The sequence below is a fragment of the Triturus cristatus genome, chromosome 9 (genome assembly GCF_964204655.1).
Source record: "Triturus cristatus chromosome 9, aTriCri1.1, whole genome shotgun sequence".
NCBI lineage: Eukaryota > Metazoa > Chordata > Amphibia > Caudata > Salamandridae > Triturus > Triturus cristatus.
The window spans coordinates 450047675-450067891 of record NC_140592.1 but is presented as its reverse complement, the minus strand read 5'-3'; positions in this window follow the sequence as shown (position 1 = coordinate 450067891).

The window sequence follows — 20217 nt, the reverse complement described above, 5'->3', positions numbered from 1 at the left end:
CAGTTAGTTCATGTGTTATGTTTGTAATATTAGTAATTTCGCTGTCAAGCTGCTTATCTTTGCACAGTATAGATGCACAGAATTCCCAAGCATAAAGGACTTCCAAACTCCACCTTCCTTTGCGAGGGGCAAATCCACCGCAAGACGATTATGCATAGTCATAGCTCTCATGGCAAGCAATTCTTTATTTAAGACTGTTAAAGCTCCTACAGTGTTAGAGTAGCAAGCCGATCTACTAAGATGGATAGTCTTCTGATCTGAAGTGCTCTGAAAATATCCCTAAGGATCTGCTTAAAACTATGCTTACTTTCTCTTATATAGCAATCAAGAGGAAAATCCATCTCGTTAGTGTGATGTATCCTAGGGAAGACTAGGGCTGCATAACATCTACCTACCCAGTTGTGTTAACCCCTTGTGTGCCCCGCCCTTTCCACGCCCTGTGCCGGGCGTTTCATTAGCGGGCGGGGCTCATGACGAGATAGTCTCGTCATGGGCACAGCGCAACCGCGGCCCATGACGAGACCATCTCGTCATGGGCACTCAAGGGGTTAAACTAAAAATAATCTGACTTAACACACACATAATAAATGCCTTTAATACTTACCTCTAATTCAAAAAACGTTCTGCCTTTTACCAAATAATACCTGTCACTCCACCCCAATATCTCAACAGTCTCATTTTTCTCAGTTTCCATATTATATGTAAGTATCTCTTTTTGGCGATGTCAATGCTCCATCTTGGGGGCATCAAGAGGAAAATCCATCTTGTTAGTGTGATGGATCCTAGGGAAGACTAGGGCTGCATAACATCTACCTACCCAGTTGTGTTAAACTAAAAATAATCTGACTTAACACACACATAATAAATGCCTTTAATACTTACCTCTAATTCAAAAAACGTTCTGCCTTTTACCAGATAATACCTGTCACTCCACCCCAATATCTCAACAGTCTCATTTTTCTCAGTTTCCATATTATATGTAAGTATCTCTTTTTGGCGATGTCAATGCTCCATCTTGTGGGCAGTTCCTTTAAGGTCTTCTACCCTTTCCAATAATATGCTCTGCCCCTGTTATCCTTTGCCCTTCCCCTTTTTCTTCATCTATTCTTATTCTTCTCTTCAGCTCGTCTGCAAACACTCTTTCATCTCTTCTCATTTTACAGGTTGCGTTGTGCATTCTTTAGTTTGTAGTGCTCATGTTAGTTGCTGTAGTAAAGAATTTCATCATATACTCACGCTGATTCCTTAACTTAAAAGACTTTTAAAAATAGAGAACATTTTAATAGCCCACAACTATATGTTTGCGTCACTCACCTTTGGCACAATTTCTAACAGTTTATCATAATCCGAATAAAACAACTTAATTGAGGTCTGTTGATAAAAGAGGTCTATTAAGACAGAGCATGAAAATGAGTAGGACGGGATAATAGGCTTCCCCCTTAGCTGCAGAGCCTGGAAGATAAGAACACATATAACACTTTTCTACTTGCATACCTTTCACATATTCAACTAAAATCTGAAAATAGACGTTATATCTCTAACCACTCATATGCTGTGGAACATGTGAAACTTTTTTCCCATGTATTGGTTTACTGACAGCAAGCTTAATGTTAGTGTTTACTGAGGTATATCACCAACCAACAGATAAACATCTAACAGCCATCCAAGCATAGAAACTGAAATGGCAATTGCTAAAACTACAAGCAAGAATTTGCAGCATTGCTGCACCATGTTAGCTTAGGTCTGATCAAGGAAATCTAAAAATTGCAGATAGTGGGAGTTTAGTCCTCGAAGTTCTACCCTGCCATCACTGCCCTTGCTCGAAAGCTGCAGGGATTTTTATTTTGCGTCCACTGGAGGCCTAAGGCTTTAATGTCCTTTGGCCCTTACCCTAACTCTGTGATCGTCCTTTTCCGCCTTTGCCATGGATTGACATAGATGAGCTCTTTGTATAACTGGTCTCAATCTCAGAAAGGTTCATCAATGTCAGTCAGGCAACCATCGGACTAGGCGGGGTTGATGGATTCGGGAGGCTCTGCGATGATGAAGCACCGGCGACGGTGAGGTAGGGGCTGCGATGTGAGTCAGGGCGTTGCATTGCGAGTGTCACGAGCTGTGCCCTCGGCTCCAGTGCAGGCAGCGACCTTGGTGACGTGTTGGAGTCGGTACGGTATGGCGTTGGCAGGCATCTGGGCGGTGCATCGTGCACTTAATGAGCGGTGCCCACGGCTTCATTACAGGTTGCAGCATCACTTGTCGGTGTTGCTATTTCCTTCTGTGGCAGCTGAAACAGCAGTTCCAGGTGCAGGAGGACAGAGGAAATTAGGTCTTTGTGTCCCTGAGACTTCAGAGTAGGAGGCAAGAAGCTCAAGCCCTTGGAGATCTTCTTCAAGCGGGATACACAGCAGAGTCTTGGTCCTCTCCTTGGCAGAAACAGCTACTTCAGGCCAACCCCACACAGCAAAGGGGCAGTAGTTCTCCTTCAGCTTTCACATCTCTTCTTATTCCCAGTGGTTCCTCTTGAGTCTAGAAGTAATTTAAAGTTCTGGGGTCTGGGCCCCAATATTTATACTCAATTTTATATGTTCTCTTGTGGCAGAGAGTCTCTGCGCTTGTGAAGACCAGTTCTGTCCTCTCTGGCCCAGCTTCCTGGCAGGAGGTGGAAACAGCATTGTCCAAGACAGACCAGGCCTATTCAGGTGCAGGGAAGTCTCCTCCCTCTACTCTTAAATGCAGCCCAGGTCTACTTAGCCCATCCCTGACTCATCCAGGCAAGCCAGGACACACCTTGACTCTCCTCCCCTCGTGGCTGTCTGAAGAGAATGTACATCCCCAGCCCCTGTCACTCCAAAACCAGTCAGTCAATCCACAAACCTGCAGAGTCGCACAGGATGGCTAAGCAAGACAATAACTACTTTCTAAAAGTGGTTATTTTTTTTTTTTTAAAAACACCATATAAAAGTCACCTTTACTAAAAGATGTATTTTTATATTTTGAGTTCAGGCATACTAAACTCCATCTTTCTATCTGGTCCCCATGGGACTTATACTTGTAAGATATTCCAAAGTATACTTCATTATATTCTACAGATAGCCTTTCAATTGTGAGAAATGAATCACACTCTATTTCACTATCAGCACATGTCACACACACCAGTACATGCCCTACCTGTCAGATACACTGCACCTTGCCCATGGGGGTACCTTGGGCCTATCTTAGGGGTGCCTAATATGTATGAAAATGGAAGGTTAGGGCCTGGCAAGTGGATGCACTTGCCAGGTCGACATGGCAGTTAAAACTGTGCGCAGACACTGCAGTGGCAGTTCTGTGAACCCTTTGAGAGGCTGCTTGTGTGGGTGGCACAATCAGGGCTGCAGGCCTACTAGCAGCATTTGATTTACAGGCCCAGGGCACACACAGTGCACTGTACTTGGGACTTAAATGTATATCAAATAAGCCAATCATGGAAACACCAATCCATAACCACAATTTGCATTGGTAGCACTTGCAGTTTGACACTGATCAGCAATGGCAAAGTGCCCAGAGCATCTAGACAAGCAAAAACGAACTCCAGCACACAGCAAAAATACAGGAGGCAGAGGCAAAAAGACAGAGGACCATAACACCAAGGATGCTAGGTCTAACACCAGGTATGTCCAAATTGGGTCTGAAAACCTTCTATTGACCTTTTGCTTTATTTTTTTTTGGGTCGTTTGGAAGTAGTCAAGTCTATGCTTTTGTCCACAGAGTCAGGTTGATCAGCTTGCTCTGGTTCTTCTGTTGTGTAGTTTCTATCAGGATCGGCCGGAACGGCTCGCGGGTAGGAGGGCGGGTGTGGAGGGGTGGGTCGCAGGGTACTTTAAAAAAAACAAAAAAAACGTACCTTGCTGCCACCGGGTCCCATGTCTTCTCTCCTGCTCGCCTGTGTCTGACTCCAGGTCGGACAGGAAGCAGGCAGCCAACTTCCCCCCCTAAGCCAATCACAATGCTCCAATGGAGCATTGTGATAGGTCTAAGCGCCATGACACGCGCTCAGCCAGGGGCTGTAGGGGTGGGCATGTTCTCCATTAAAGCTGTAATGTAGCCTACATGGAGAACAGGGGAGTGCGCATGACTGTTTTGGGCAGCCTGAGAGGGCTGACCAAACAGTCATTGCGCACAGGATTGCCTACCACTCCTCCCCTGCAGCCCTGCCCCGGCCCCCTCACGCACACTGCAGGAGGAAAAAATAAAATAATAACTTTCTTCCCTGCTCCTGGCAGTGGGGCGACGCTCCTCCGCCTTAGCGGAAGAGCCACCACTGGTTTCCATCCTACGATAGGAACTGAGCGTTTGTGGACAGCATAACTGTTGGGATTTTATTTATTTATTTGAAAGTTTTATATAGTGTGAACAAGACCCTTGCGGGTATCAGAGTGCTTTGCAAGGTAAATATCTGAGATACATAGGTACATGGTAAATAACATATAGTTCCATGTTAGTCAATGATAGTGTAATCACCATATCGTAGATACATAGGTATATGGTGCATAACATAACGTTCCATATAGATCAAGCATAATATAGACACAATATCTGGGATACATAGAGAGAAAGTAAATAATACATAGTTCCATGTAGATCAAGTGTTGAGTCGAGTAATAACAGTAGCCCATGCTCAAGTGAACTTAGCCATGAAAAGAGATTAAGTCTAGTTTCTGGGGGCAAAGCATTCCACATTCTCAGCGCCATCCCTCAGCGCCATCCCTGAAAAGGTTTAGTTGTATGTTTTCTTTTTGTTGAATCTTTGCGGTTTCAGTAAGAGGTTTTTGGCACTTCTGGAAGATCTGTTCCCACATGAGGGCTCCAGTTTCTGTGCCAGATAGCTGGGTGTCTCATGATGAATGGCTTTATGCGTCATACATGATATTTTTAGTTGAATTCTGGCTTCAAAAGGTAGCCAATTAAAGGATCTTAGGTCCGGGGATATGTGGGAGCTTCTTTTGGAGCCAATAATAAGTCTAGCTGCGGCGTTGATTGAGGCTCTTAGAGGGACAATTGAAGAACTGGGAAGGCCGCAGAGAGAGACACTACCATATTCCACTCTTGGGATGACTAGAGCTTGTACTGCCAGATTGAAGTCATTTTCAGGCAGGAAAGGTTTCAGTTTTCTCAACGTATTTATCTGAAAGTTTGCTCCTTTTGTTGAGTTGCTGATGTGTTTCTGCATATTGAGATTTCTGTCCAGCGTTACACCCAGCGATTTCACTGAGTCAATGATAAGAGGTTGGCAGTTGAGTGCTGTTAGGTGTTTGAGCCAGTCCTGCATTATGGGTACTTGGGCGGGAGGAGCGATTAGGAGGAATTCAGTTTCTGAGAGTATTCAGTTTTAGATGGTTTTCCGCCAGCCAGGTCTGAGTTTTTCCGAGAGTTGTGTTGAGCGATTTGATGTCTTCTAGAGAATGAATCTTTAGGTATAGTTATGTCATCTGCGTACATGTGATATTGGATGTTAGACGAGTATAGAATTTCAGTGAGTGGTTCCATGAATAGGTTGAACAGTGTCGGAAATAGGGAAGATCCTTGTGGGACTCCTAAAGTGACTGGGAAGGGTTTGGACAGGGAGTGGTTGACCTTGAATCGTTGCGATCTTCTTTTGGAGGAACAAAGTAAACCAGTTTAGAACTGATCCAGATAGTCCCATTCTGTGTTGCAGAAGGCCTAGCAGGTTGTCGTGTTTGACGGTATCAAAGGTCGAGCAAGATGAGTAAGCAGGCTTCGTTTTGGTCTAGGATTTGTAGTGCATTGTCAATTATATGGGTCATGACTGATTCAGTGCTGTGACCTGCACGGAAACCTGATTGGTATTTGTTGAGTAGGTTGAAATGGTCTATATGTCTTACAAGCTGGAGGTGTACACATTTTTCGAAGAGTTTGGCCAGGGTAGGGATGTTGGATATTGGGCGGTAATTGTTTAAGTCCGCTGGGTCAGCCGTAGGTTTCTTTAGGATGGGGGATACCTGCCCGTATTTGAGGATGTCAGGGATGGATCCTTGGCGTAAAGAGTTATTTATGATCTTGGTCCAAAGAGGCAGCAGCAGCAGGGTGAAGTCTTTTATCAAGTTTGCTGGGAGAGGGTCAGTGAAGTGATTGGCAGGGTTCAGAGCAGTAAGCATTTTGAGTATATTTTCTTAATTCTAGGTATTGAGGGATGACCAGCATGCATTATTTTTTAGGTCGAACTTTGGTGGATTTCGATGTGGGGCTCCGAGAAGAGATGATGATGAGGAGTCCGTGTGTGTGACAGTATGTGTGATTAGATCGTTGAATAGGTCCTTCTTTATGTTATCGGTCTTCAGAGTGAAGGAGGCAAATTCTTCACAATTGGGTCGTGAGCCTAAGTTAGCTTGGGGGCAGTGAGGTGCATCCTTAGATTGAGTTTTGATTAGCTTGAAAAGTTTTTGGGGACGATTTTTGGCCTTGTCTAATTGATGACTGAAAAAGTCTGCTTTACTGCGCTTGATCTTTCTGTAGTAGGCGTTTCTCTTCTTTCTTAGTATCTTGAGGTGATTGGCGGATGGAACTGATCTCCATCTACGTTTAGTTATTCTTAAGGATCATCTGTCTCGTTGAGTCTTCCATCGTACCAAGGCTTAGAGTCTTTTGTGGAAGTGAGGCAACCTCGTTTAATATCATGTTTATGGAAGTGAAGTAGTGGTTGGTGAGATCATGAACATCGGATATCCCTTCAGGTAAAAGAAGGAAGTTGGAGCTGGAGGTTGTGATTGTTAGGAACAATGTTTTTCAGATCCCTCTTCCATACTTTAGGTCTTGTGGGTTGAGTCGAATTAAGTTTCACTGTTTCATTGACGAAGAAGGTGATGATATGATGATTGGACCAATCACATGGATGGATCGTATCTAGCTGGATGGAATCAACTTTAGAGATTACTAAATCAAGGATTGCTCCTTTATCATGTGTAGAGCTGTTACAAATTTGGGTGAGGTCGAGGTCAGAGAGGAAATTTTTGAGACTATTGACCGCTGCATCATTGGGGTCATTCCAGTGGAGATTGAGGTCTCCGACAAATATTTGGGTATTTTGATGTCCGGCATTAGTAGAGACTATGGCCATGAAATGTTCGGTAAAGTTGAGGTTGTCACCTGGTGGATGATAGAGGGTGTGTAGAGAGCATACTGGTTTGCCATTGCTAGTGATGTCGAGGCATATGTATTCACAAAAGGGGAATACTGGAGATTGGGATCGGTTTACTGAGAGATTGTTTCGGTATATGCAGGTGATGCCACTCCCTGGCTTAACAATTCTGTCCAGTCTGATGATGTCGTGGTTTGGGGGTACCAGTATGTCGATGATGGGTGTAGAGGATTCCTTTAACCAAGTTTCGGTCAAAATTAGCAAATCCGGTTCTTGTGTAAGTATGAGGTCAGCTATGTTGGCTGCATGTCTTGAGGTCGATCCCCAATTTAGTAGTATACACTTAAGACGGGGCGTGATGAGGGATGTATTGGGTTCCTGAATAAGGGGAACTTGTCTAAGGTTGTTTTTGATTATACCTCTAGGATTGTGTTTAGTGGGCCTGTGAGTGTTGGGAGGAATAGTTGGGATTAGAGCCTTTTTGGGGGGGTTATCTGGAGGCATAGTGTTGGGATTCGGATGTGGGAGCTCATTGGAGTGGAGTAGAGAGAGTAAGTCTTTCTCCAATAGAGGATTGGTCCTGCGGATTGGGCGGGTTGAAGTATTGTGAAAAGGAACTGATCTCCACCTAGGGGGCGAATGTTTCGAGGTGACTACTGAGTGGGCCATGTGGAAGTTTGATTTGGTCTGTCGTGCCAACCTAGTGTTCCAGGGTTGGCACAGAAAAACCTCAGCTAAAGCTTGTAGTTCTTCTTTGATTTGCTGTAACGAGAATAGAATCTCGTCAAGTTTAGGGTCTGGTGAAATTGGTAGCAAGATTGTTGAATGTATTATGGGCGTGGGAGGTGTGCTTACGTCCTGTGGGTGGTAAGAAGGAAGCACGTATTCTAGGTTGTTTTGAGGCATCCTATCTGGTTCCCTATCTGGATCGGGGGGACTGGACTGGAGTGGGGTGTCGATGTAGGAGGCGCAGAGGTGTGCGGTGAGGATGTGGTTGTGGGAGTGATGGTTTTGCAGGAGGTAGTGTTGGCAATGGGGGGAAATATGTTAATTCCAGGGGAGAATGTTGAGTCTGGAATGGCTGTAAATGCTGGTAGAGTAATAAGGGGGGAGCGTCTTATAGAGGAGTCGGGCAGGGAGGGGGGTAGCACTGAGGTCGGGTATAAATATTGATTGTGATATCAGCGGAGCGTGGCTAGAGGTAGAATTTGGCGGGGTGATAGGCTGTGTGCTGGTGGTGGGAGCCGCCTGGGGGAGGGTTGGGGTTTTATAACTCCTTCTCTGATGATGGGGAAGATGTTATCCAGCAGGTTTAAGCTGCGGTCAGTTGATTGCATGAGAATGATTCCGTTATGGTAGATGGTGATGGTTGCTGCAGCTTTGAAGATTGGGGAGGGGGAGATAGAGATTGTGAGACCGTGTGCAGTTTTCCTGGTGGAGGAGATCGAGAATATAACTAGGAAGGATTTCCTCCATTGTGCTCTTCTTTTGGTGTGGAAAATGATGTCAGTGGTTATGTGCCCTTTGTAGAGAAGTAGGGATCCAAGATTGGTGTTTCAGGGTGTAGTTTTAACATATTGTGTTTAAAGCGTTTGGCTGCTTTTTTCCAGAGGTTGGGGGGTAATTGATGGTGTAGGTATGTACGCCTGTGCGCTCCATAGTGGGGTTGGCACTAGTTAGTATGGGATAGGGTGTTACGGGGCGTCATGCGTGTTTGTGAACCGTAATGGGGGCCTGTGCTGTGAAGGGGGGGGGATGGGCTTGGGAAGGGGGGTAGACGTGCGAAAGGAGGTGATGGTGCAGCGGGGGTGGTGGCGTTGGTTTGGGGCAGAGGGAAAGAAGGGGGAGGGAGGAGTAGGGGTTAATTCAGGTAACGTGGTAAGTGCACCGTAGCAGGCGAGTGAAAGATGGGGGGGTGAGGCAGGAGCACTCTTGAACAAGATAAAAAAAAATTAAAAATTGAAATTCTGACCTGTATGTGTAGATAGGGAGATCGATGGGTGTTATCTAGCAACGTACAGGGGCTAGCCCACTGTAAGGGAGTTAGTCCAAGATGGCCACATCTTTAGGAGTGGAAATCATAGCCAGCGAGATAGTCCTGTGTCTCTTTCCATTAGCTGGGCTAAACCAGTAGTAGTCCTATTTCAGTTTCTGTGGCTCTATGGGTGTTTTGTCCTTTCTCAGTTCTTATGTCTGTTTCATTGGAGGGTCGAAGTCTCTTCCTGCCTAGAACAACAAGCTAGAGGCAAACCCCAAAATATTGGTAACGCTGATTTGTGTGGGCCGCCATTTTGCAGGTCTAGAGGTAGATGATGCCCGTTAGTTCAGCATTTCTTACTCATGTGATTGTGCAAATGTGGTAAAATTAATGCGAACTCCGCTCCCATGTGAAGGAAATCAGGCCGCTAAAAACACACAGTATACACGAGCATAGATGTTGTCGATCGTGCCTGAGGGGGGCGGAGTTGGGCTGAGGGCTTCGTCCGGGTAAGCCCTCGTGAGGGAGGCTTGTTCAGTGAAGCTCCGTTTCAGAGTGTCGCACTCGTTATAGATGGGTGACTTTGCAGGGTGCTCACCATGCATGCAAGCTCCGTTCCTCCTCTCCTTCTAGATCGGAGTTGTGATCGAGTGTGGCGAATGTAACGGGCCCCGTTATGGATAATAGTATGCACAGTGCGGGATGGCTCCATTGCTCCAGCTATTCCCGGGCTGTTTTCAAAAGGGGGGGATGGGCCAGGCTAATTTCCTGCAACCCCTCAGGATATGTTGTGCCGTAGGCCAGCTAGCTCACAGTGCCACCATAAGTATCTCTAAACCTAGACAGGTAGCGAATTGTTCTGACAACTACTGAACATGACAAACCTGATCCCCCAGGAACCTTGGTAACAGATCTAGAACCTTTTTGCTAATTCACTTATGCTCTCTTTCTCTCTGAGAAACATACAAGAAATACACAATGAGGCCTTATCAATATTTATTCAGCCAACATGATTCTTATATAAAATGTATGTGCTGCAATGATTAATAGACAGAAACAAATGAAAGTTATTAGAAGTATTAGGACAGTGAACAAAGTGAAAAGTTTCACCATTGTGCTAAAACAATATAAGCATTTAAAATAATATAGAAATCTAGCATACTCCTACTATGCATCTCCCAACCTAGGTGTCTAGTGTGTGTGTATCTGTGCTGCCAAGAATCCCCATACTGGATGATCCTAAACCCATTACCTAAAGGTAAAGAATCTAGAACCCCATTGTGGTCACGAGTCAGACACCCCTCATAGAGATATCAGCAGGCTTCTGGGCCAAAGCATCAGCATGGAGAGACCTCGCCAATGACAGCAAAGAGATCCTCTGCCAACACCCGGAAACAGATGTTTATTTATAACAAAAGGCATCCTTGCCATGAGCAGAGATCTAGGTCAGGCTGCCATTGTTAGTGTGTTATAGATAGCTATGTCGCCATATGTACGAAAACAATGAAAACAATAAGCACATTTGTCCAACATATGTATAAACCTTGTACAATGCGACAAGGTAGCATGATAGTGTTCTTGTAAAGTTGATTCTGTAAGCAAGTATATTTTCCAAGAAACTAATCCAGACTGTCACGGATGCAAATGTGTGTCAAAAGTCATTGCATGAGAGTGAAGCCAACTTTAGGAAGAAACCTGTGCACATGCAAATATGCCAGTGTTTTACTCTAGGCGTAACTGGGACACATGACACTTCTAACTCACTAACTTTCCTTAATGTCTTTGTTTTTTTCTAGTTACCAGTAGTCTCTTCCATGTCATTGTCATGTTTGACAAACCTTCCTCCGTCAAGCCTCGATCCTTAGAGGTGCTTTGAGATCTCTGGTTCTGATTTACTACCTCAAAGATTTACTCTGGGGTAGCACTCCCTTGCACTGTGCTGTCCTCAGAGTCATGCAACCTTGGCTTTGGCAAGTTTGTTTTGACTGTCCATGCATATTTGCGATCTCAATACAAATTGTAGTCTCAAACCAGTAGTCACCTCCACCTGGTTCTTGTTCCAGATGATGCTCTGCAGATGGAGACTGTAGGCCCTCAGACTGGCCTTCTTCTTCTTCAGAAGCCTCAGAGACTTCAAATCTTTTTTTACTCGAAAAGTTAGTGGATGTTCACTCCACTTCTTCCTCTTCTCATCTTACCCTCTTGGTGTGAGAGGCATATATCCAGCACACTTTACAGCGGTGTTGGTGACCAGGATCACCTGCTAAGGGCCTCTCCAGTGCTCCTCTAGACAAGGCTTACAAACATGTTTCCTTATGTGAGCCCAATCGTCTGCGTTCAAATCATGTCCTGGAGATTCTCGGACAGCTGGAATAGCAGCATAAACCTGATGAGAGATTGAATGCACCACATAAGTTAATGCCTTGCTTTACTCAAGAAGCATGTCATCTGTGATATTCACAAGAGCAGCTGCAGTTATGGAAGGAATTTGCATGACTGTCCCCATCGCACCTTGTGAGGAGACAATCCTGTTCACTTACAAAGGGTACATTGAATGCTCAACAGTACTAAAGAAAGAGCGTTGGGCCGTTTAAGTGATGTGCAGGCACGGGCCTTGGCCAACTTAGCTTTGATTGTACTGTTCAATCTCTACAATGCCTGAAGCTACTGGTCTGTAAATAGAATGGAATTACTGATCAATCCCTAATGTTGTACATTGCAACTGCATCACCTCACTTTTGACGCGAGTTCCTTGATCTGATTCAAGACTGATTGGCATCCCAAATTGCTGTATCAATTCCTGCAACAATAGTTTAGTGACTGTCAGTCTATCACATCTCTGGGTAGCATATGCCTCAATCCCATTGTGGCTCATGGTCACCACAACTCTATTGCCCACATTTTGTTTCTGACAGATAGCCCATCATTGACACAAACCTTCTGCCATTGATAGAAAATGGTAATTATAGCAATACAAACTATATGAGGACACCAGTCTGTCTCTACCCACTTATGTGGGGCCATCCTATGCCGTGCCATAGCATGCAAAATAGAATCGGGAGATCTGACTTACCACTGGACACCCGAAAGTCACTGGCAGTTTTTACATATCATATCTTTTCCCATTTGGCCTTCTCTACTTCTGGGGCAGTGTGCTGCAGTTCTCTCAGCTCATTCAAGGTATGTCCAGTATGCAGAAGCATATTAGAGATAGTCTCTCACTCTGCATTAAATGGTTCATCCATGTTAAAGCTGCTGGACTTGTGCTCAATATCGGGCAATTTTATCTGCATAGCGATTGCTTCTGGTAACAAAATCACTGCCATTCTTGTGTCCAGCACCTTTCACTACTGCAGTTTCCTTTGGCAATTGTAAAGTATCAGATTGGAGACATACTGTCCATTTCAAATGGGAGAACCAACAGAGGTCTTGAAACCTCATTGCAACTACAACTGCCCAAAAGCATGCGCACCTCAGAACCCATACTGGCTGTCAGTATAAATGGTAACTCATGACCCCTCCTATATGAACTAGGTCCAAGTAAGTGCAATCAATTCCGCTACTTATGCTGACATTACATGACACAGGTAGGACACTTCCACCCCCCCACTCAGTGTACATACAGCATAGGTGGCTCAGAAAATACCCTGCTGGTCTCTCAAGCAAGACTGATCAACATATAGGTATGGTCAGACTCGGGAAGAGGTACCTCCAGTATGTCGGGTCTTGGTTTGTGCACAACTCTGTAGCGCTAATGCAGTTATGGTCAAAATCACCAGCATCCTCGCCCTCTAGAGTTGGCAATAGAGAAAAAGGGTTAAGTGTGTTGCATCTCCTGATTTAAACATTTTCAGCTGCCAGAATGATTCTTTTATAGCGGGTGAATCAGCTGTTTGTCAAGTGCTGTGTGTGGGTGCAGGTCAATGGAATTTCAATCAACTCAGGGACCACAAAAATCAGGGATAGCTATCACTATCCCTTCGGTTTGCTGAATGCTAATGCTCACAGCTGCATTCACTTTGAGACAACCAGGCAATGCTGCTGCTACCGGGTCTAGAGTACCTGAGCAGTACCCAATAGGGTGCATTGTCTCCCCATGAGCTTGTGTTACTACAGAAGGTCCACACCGATCTCTTTGATGACAAAAAAGTACAAATTATTTGGTATAGTCTCACATTCCAAGAGCGGGTGCTCTGCAATGTAAAACTTTGAGCTCCTGAAAGGCTTCCATGCGTTCATCATCCTTTGATATTCAGTCATTGACATCAGTGTGTGTCCGCCTCAGTAAAGGCTTCACCACAAAGGAAATGTTTGGGATCCTTTGTTTTCAAAAGCCAATCATGCCCAGGAACATTCACACTTCTCTCTATGTGGTTGGGAATTTCAATTCAAGAACCTGCGCTATGCATTCATGAGACACTCGTCTCACTCCTTTATCAGTCTGATGTCCCAGATACATAACTTCCTTCTGACATTACTGTAATTTCTCAGGAGAGACCTTATTGCAGGGGTCTCCAACCTTTTTTTTCATTGTGAGCTACTGAAGGTGCAGCCACTCACTCTTTATTAGTGAAACAAAAAATGTCTTTCTTATGGAAATATTAACCTAACTATAACTAAACATTATTGACTTCAAGAGTGTCATATATATGTATAAAAAGACAAAGGTTAAAGTAATGTTACAGTTAGGTATGCAAATATGATCTTAATTTAAGATATTCCAGAAATTCACTGAAACACACAATGTTTAAAGTTAGTTAGGTGTTTAAATAAATATTGTTTAAAAACCAAAACAATTCTGAAATTGAGCACTTATAGTTTACTGGGCTAATTGTAACTTGTGACCCCACATGCACTGTTTATGACCTCACATATTAGATCACTTATGATGACATGTTAGATGACATCATTGATGATATCTGTAGCAATGAGGAAATATAATGTGGTATGGCTGGAAGGCCTCACCATGTATTATTAACTCAATACCCAAAAGTGGACCTCGGATTCACACTAGCAAGCCTAAGCTCAGTCCTGGTAGCTTGGCAAAGAGAAGTCAGACTTATTTAGGGGAACATGTGTTAAGCATTTCAGAGCACCAACATGGAAGATAAGTAATTGACATGTCTCGAAAGAAATCTGACACCAATTTGTAAAAATAGAGCTTATTTTTATATAACTTTAGACACCAAAACAAAATCAATACAATGTAGATAACTGGAGTTATCAATTTTAAAGTGTTCAGAAAATCGGTACTTCGCAGAGCTGTCACACTTTACCATTGTGGTAAATGAAGAAAACACTAGGTGACACTCGGTCACTTGCAGGGTGTGTTCAATGGAACCCACTTAAGGTCTTGCGGGTCCACAGAACAAGCCTTGACAGTCAGAACAATGTTATCTTGCCCAGGGAATACAGGTGCAGAAGTGACTTGGCTGTCTTTGGTGCGGAACAGGGAGCCGCGGTAGCTGTTAAAAATACACTTGTGACACTCGGTCACTTGCAGGTTGGGTACAGGGGAGCCCTTTGGAGGTTAAGCTTGGAAGGGCCCCAGGACCAGGAATCACCAGGTTTAACAGCTCTACCTAGCGTAGGCATCTCCGGTACTGAGGTGTACCTGGCTATCTGCGGGGCTGAACAGGAGCTGCAGGGGCTGACTTTACCAGGCGTGCTAACGGAGAAAGGTGAGCAATCCAAACAGTGTACAACTGCGCCACAGAAGTTGAGGGTCGACAATACAGGATATTTCCCTCTTTCCGTCAAATAAAGCAGTCAGTAGTCATCCAGACCAACAACCCACCTTCACCACGGCAAATGGAACGATGTAGCAAATCTTCTTCCAGAAGTCCTGAGAACGCTGTAGAGGGCTGAGACTTGGTGAGGTTCAGGACTAGGCTTCAAAACTCAAGGTAGGACAAATAGTGCTGCAGCCCTGGTGACCCCTTTAACACTCTGGCCCTAGGTACCACCGGTACCATCTACTAAGGACTTATAAGGGGGGGTTAAAGCATCTTTCCAATTGGGTGTACCAATTTACTTTACCTTTGAGGGAAAGAGCACTGGCACTGTGATCTGGTTAGCAGGTCCCAGTTCACTTTCAGACCAATTACCACAACATCCAGAGCAAAATGGGGGAAGGGGAGACCATGTTAAAAGGGCGCTTTCCTACAATATCACTGATGACATTGATGACGTCCCTGATGACATAATTGTTTATATCATTGCTATCAATGATAACTCCATTATGATATAAAGCATAGAGTTACTGAGAATGGTTGTGTGGGTCAATAGCATGGAAGTAGCATAGGCCCTTGAGACAAGTGTATTTGTCCATTTTCATAGTTATATGGCGCACCATACACAAATCATTAAAGTTTGGGATGGACGAAGTACTCCCTATTAAACAAGGTAAAGTCTGAGAAAACCTGATGTGGCTTGCAGAGGTGTGCTTGAAAGTAGGTTGTGGTTTAAATCCAAAGCCTTATTTGATCAATATTTTAAGACAGGCCAAAGCTGCTGTTGAAAATAAATTACCCATCAGTTGATATCTGGACAAGGGCCCATGTTCAATAGTTGTAAAACAGTGGTATAGACAAATTCCATAAGCTGTGATTGTTTATTTCCCAGAACTTCACTAAAGGTTTCGAGGCACTGCAGGTTATTGAATAATGTAGAATGTAGGGTTGTTCCTTTTAGAGGTGGTATATCTCATACTGGTGTTGCTAGCATGGCTCTAAAGGTGTATGCGATTATGCCCCTCTCACGGATGTGTGTAGTGTATTTTACTGAAGTAGGTACTATTGTGCATAGCGCCGGACCGCAGGAGTCTTTACAGTGGTGAATGTATCTCTGTCAAAATCTTGTCTTAAAATTGCTGGTCAAGTGTAGTCTAATAGGTTAATTTGGATATATGACACAATTGTGCATGCTTTTACAACGCATGCCATTACAAAGCGGGAAATACAACAAGCGCATTGTTACCACGCATTCCATTACCACGCAAGTCATTACAACAACTTGCCTCAGGGAATCGCTGGGCTTTGGAATGGAAAATATTACTATTCCAACTCCAGTCTGTGCAACAGTAGGGAAGGTGTTGGATTTAAAATCCAACAACACGTTCCCTAATGTAAGTTGATGTAATGACTTGCGTGGAAATGGTACTGCATAGTTCTGGCTGCATAGTAAAGGATTTTTCCCGAGTAATTTAATTGAAGAGAATAGAAAATTAAAATAAATGAGGTCCACAAACTCTATTGGAAATAGTCACAATGATGGTATGATGTCAGCAGTGATGTTATCAGTTATGTAATTTGAGATGTCTTCAATGATGTGATTTAACAACTCATGAGTGATGTAATATGGGAGTTCATAAGCAGTATATGTTGGGGGTGCAAGTTATGGTTACCTCAGTGAACTATAATAAGGGAATTTCAAGGTTTCTTTTTTAAATCCTATTATTTTCAACACCTATCTATAACATCTCTTTACACTTTTTTTCAGTGAATATATATCATAAGTGTATACAATTAGAATAACATCTCATATACTTTTGCAGGAGGTTTTTTGTATTAGTATTAAATGTACAGTTTGTAGGTTGAACTGTTAATATAAAATGTATAAAGATAAGTAGGTCTGATAGGTAAATACTGAATATCGAGAAGTCACGTGACGCAAAGCAGCAAATAAAGTTGCTGCCCTGCTTTACATGAAAGAGAGAGTGGAGAACAGCACCATATGTAAAGATGTGGCGCTGTTCTGTTCTCTCCCTGCACTGGCTCAGTTTAGGAAGCCATGTGCCAACGAAGAGACCCATGTGCCATAATGCAAGGTGCCTGTATTGTCTGAAGCATAGGTTTTGTACTAGAAGGTGTCTGTTCCGGTACAAAACTAATACGTTAAGAATTTTCCCACTTTGTATGTGTACTGTACAATGCAGAGCACAAGCGAAATGGAAAAAATTCAAACATTACTCCTCGTTGTTCCTGCCTCAATGAGGTGTAGGATTTGGGTATACATTTGTGTCCACAATTTTTGTAGATAGGGATTTGCACCAAAACCAATTGGTGGAAATATGGGAACGACACTGCACCACCCATGGAACGTCCCTTGACACAAAGTAACTCAAGACAGCACATTGTGCAACTTCGCGTTACTTTGGACTACTAGACAACGCAAATCATGATGTGAATTGGATAGTAAATCCCACCTGAACATTTTGAGTTAGGTTTGCATTAGAAAAATAACTCAAACCCGATACAAAATTGAGGCCCAAATGTGTCATGTGGGCCGAGTTACGTTGATTGGTGTTACGGAAAGATTTTGTCATTTGAATGTAATACAGCAATGCTCGTTTGACATCTAGTGTGTGCAGAGCACCTTCTGTCACTGAATCTGGCTGAGGGAAGAAAGCCGGTAACTCAACTGATTGACGTGAAAGCGAGTTAACCATAAAAATACAGATTTGTTTCTTCCAGTTAGCCAAACTTCAAATTCAACCCAATTAAAAGTTTGATGGCATTGGATACAAAAAGTGGATTCGTTCCCAACACCTTAAAAAGATCATGTATCTGAAAATTCTTATTAGAATATATGTCCTGGCTACATTCTGTGAGAAGTTTGTCTGGTATATGCTGTCCACTAATTAAAATTGGCACCTTGCACCAGTCCAAACGATCCTTATGATGTATGAGGTCAAAGATATCCTTGAGAAAGCTATCCTAGTGGTAGCTGTGGAAAGCAGCCTTCAGGCTTAATCCTGAAGGAATGTAAAGCAGCTTGCTTTACCTGAATATCACCTTTAGTATTAACTAAATGAAAAGAGAACCATACAGTGGTTATAAAAATATGTATTTATTTCTATAACACTCTCTTGTATCCTCTACACGAGGGTACAACACAAAGCACACAATACTTTACCAAGGAAACAGTTGTAAGTAGCACACTACACAGTGGGCTCCAGGAGGGGAACCACACCATATACTTAAATAGTGGTATAAGAACCACGACTGGATCGACACAGTGTCTAGAACACGTAGAATCGCTGGTACCCCAAGGAACCACTCAAGGTGAGTAGAAAGGTACCCCGCGGAGGATGGGTGCAGTGTGCTAACACGACCGCGGGCTCTGTACAATTCTATGGGGAAGTCGTGGTTACAATTTTAAAGTTTATGGACCCTTCTCAGTGTACTCAGAGGAAACCCTTTGGAACTTAGGAGGTTGGAGAGCCACCCCACCCGTGGATACCATAGTACCCGAGTTACCTATCCCAGAGGAGCTGGGTGCATAGGCCTGGAGTGGTGTCGGAAAACCGCCGTCGTTCTCAATGGAGGGCTGCGAAGAAGAGCTGGTGCCGGGAAGGACGAAAGTGTCTGTAGGAATCCAAGGGTGGATTCGTGATGAAAGGAACCTGAAAGCAGAGGGGACAGAGTCTGGGTCACTTCAGGGTGACCAGGGGCTCGGTAGACGAATGCCCACCAATGTCAGGTGCTTCAAGTGCGAAATAAGGATGCTTGACTCAGCAGCCACCAGGTCCAGGAAATGTTGAGGATGACCAGGAGCCATATGCAAGCTGCCCCATGAAGGATGTCGAGTGCTGAGGGGTCAGTGTCTGGTTTCAGCACCAACAAGCCTTGGCAACAGCAACCCATGCAAGAAGGTCAAGCAGGTTACGGTGTGGACCAGCAAGGTCCAGGGGACTCAAAAAGCAATGGGGATTCAGGGCACGTCTGGAGCAACCAGGAAAGCCCAATAGAAATCAAGATGACTCTCAGGAGGACCCACAGGCCGAGTGACTAGGAGTCGTGAGGGGACCTTGAGCAAGATCACAAAGTACCAGCCCACAGAGCACTCGTTGTGAGGAGGCCCGAGTTCTTTGGTGGAAATGCTGCTCAGGGTCAGGACTACACAGAGTTAAATGCACAAGCTCAGGAATTGCCAACAAGCATATGCACTTACAAAAGTACGCGGTGCACAGGGGTTCAGGTTATGCGGTCCCCACGAGGGATACTGGCCTCAAACTTGGTGCGAGGGCAGATCGGCCTCAAGGAACTTCGGAACCTCCCTCCTGTGTTGCTGGAGCCTTTGGAGTCCACAGGAACTCCGGATCAGCAGACTGGTCAGTTGCATTACAGTGCCTGCTAATGCAGGGGAGTGACTTATTCACCCCAAGGGAGATTCTTCAATTGTCCTTAATGCTCCACAGGTCCTGTATGGAGCCTGTATGGTGCAAGGGCACAGACAATGCTTTGGACGGAGAGGGAGACAAAGTCAGGCCCAGTCGATGTCCAGCGAGCTCCAGAGTGTCCAGACGGTCGATGGTCAGTGGTTTCTTGTTGCAGAATCTTGTCCATGTAAAATCTGTAGTCTTACTGCCAGGTAAGCCCTTATGTACTCATGGGAGAGGGTTGGACACATTCAGGGTACCCTCCTAGGGGAGGGTCAGGACAGAGAGGAGGTTACTCCCATGTCCTTTGTCCAGCTTTGTGCCTGAGCAGGAGTCAACGGCTCCCAGGACTGGTTTGAGCTGGAATATGCACAGGGACACCAAATGTGCCCCATGTGTAGACTTTCAGGCACTTTGGAAGTGCACCCACCCAGCCCCAATACACTAAATCCTGGCTGGGCAGTGGTCACACCTCCCTGTGACAGGATGCCTATTGTGCTGCCTTCCTCTGCTCGAGCTTGGCTCAGCAGGAGGAGGGCAGAAATGTGTCTCTGGTGAGCAGTATCCATTTTGTGCTGACCGGGTCGAGAAGGTGAGCACCGGAAAGACAAGTGATTCCATGAAGTTCGCTTCAGAAGGGAGGAATCATACCTCCCACACCAGTTACCGGTGTGGAGATGTGATTCCAAGGTGTTTGATATCAAACAAGACATGTTTTATTTCAGTCATTTTCGAGACAGCATTTACTGCAAGGTTATAATGAACCTCTAGCTATATGTCTGGCTGAGTCACAGACAGCCCGGGAGACTGGTCTCCGAAGGCTGCCGAGGGGCTCAGATCATGCAGGGGCAACCTCTCACGTAAAACCCAGCACCCTGCCTTCAGGATTGTTAAGGCCTGCTATAGGGGTGACTTCTAAGTTTGCTATCACAACCTATAGAT